This window comes from Myotis brandtii, unplaced genomic scaffold, assembly GCF_000412655.1.
Source record: "Myotis brandtii unplaced genomic scaffold, ASM41265v1 scaffold539, whole genome shotgun sequence".
Classification (NCBI taxonomy): Eukaryota; Metazoa; Chordata; class Mammalia; order Chiroptera; family Vespertilionidae; genus Myotis; species Myotis brandtii.
The window spans coordinates 15884-17532 of NW_005369984.1; positions in this window are offsets into that span (position 1 = coordinate 15884).

Genomic DNA, 1649 nt, shown 5'->3' on the forward strand with positions numbered 1-1649 from the left:
AGAAACATCGATGAGAGAGAAACATCGATCAACTTCCTCTTGCATACCCCCGACTGGGGATGTGCCCGCAACCAGGGTACATGCCCTTGACCGGAATTGAACCCGGGACCCTTGAGTCCACAGGCCAACACTCTATCCACTGAGCCAAACCAGTCAGGGCCAATTCAGTGGTTTTTAGTATATTCACAGAGTTGTTCAATCATTACCACTATCTAATTTTAGAACATTCTTATCACCACAAAACAGAAATCTATACCCATTAGCCAATCACCATTCCTCTCTCCTGGCCCCTGGCAACCACTGATTTACTTTGTCCCTATGGACTTACATATTCTGGATATTTCATATAAATTGAATCATATAACATGTAGTCTTTAAAAAAAAATTCCAGACATTTCATATAAATGCAGTCACACAATATGTGGCCTTTTGTGTCTGGCTTCTTTCATTTAGCATTATAATGTCAAGGCTCATCTATGTTGTAGCATGTGCCAGTACTTCACTCCTTTCTATAGCTGAATGATATTCCATTTTGTGGATATACAACATTTTGCTCATCTAAAGTGTCTTCCACATTTTTTATTTGTTTCTTTGTGGGTTTTTAAATTTTTTATTGGTGTTAGAGAGAGAGAGAGAGAGAGAGAGAGAAACATTGATTTGTTGTTCACTTATTTATGCACTTATTGGTTGATTCTTGTATGTGCCCTCACTAGGGATTGAACCTGCAACCTTGGCGTATTAGGACCACACTCTAACCAACTGAGCTACCCTGCCAGGGTTTTTTGTTTGTTTGTTTGTTTAATCTTTGGAATTCAACTCTGTGATATGTGTATGGAAAAAATGCTGGGAGACAATACACCAACATATGAAGAGTGGTTGTCCATTAATAGCAAAACAATGGATTTTCCCCATTTAAATTGTCCAAAGTGGAAAGCACCACTTTAAAAGGAAAACAATTATGATGAACATTATTTTTAAAACTCTAAGGATGGAACAACCAGACATGAACCTCCTGAGGAGATGCAATTGAACTCCCAGAGAAGAGAGCACATTAAATAATACCACAGTCCTGGCTGATGTGGCTCAGTTGGTTGGGCATCATCTTGAGCACTAAAAGGTTGCTGGTTCGATTCCCCCGCAGGGCACATGCCCGAGTTGTGGGCTTGATCCCCAGTATGGGACGTGCCAGAGGCAGCCAGTCAATGTTTTTCTATCACATTGATGTTTCCCTCTCTCCCTCTCCCTTCTTCTCTTTCTAAAAATAAATTTAAAAAATTCTTTTAATGCCCTGACCAGTGGTGCTCAATGGTCAGAGCATTAGCTTGTGCATCGAAGGGTCATGGGTTTAATTCCTAGACAAGGGCACATACCTGGGTGTCAGGTTAGACCCCCACCCCGGTCGGGGTGCCTGTGGGAGGCAACCAATGGAAGTCAGTCTCTCTCTCTCTCTCTCTCTCTCTCTCTCTCTCTCCCTCTCCCTCCCTACCATTCTCTCTAAAAATCAATGGTCCCTAACCGGTTTGGCTCAGTGGATAGAGCGTCGTCCTGCGGACTGAAGGGTCCCAGGTTCGATTCCGGTCAAGAGCATGTACCTTGGTTGCGGGCATATCCCCAGTAGGGGGTGTGCAGGAGGCAGCTGATCGATGTTT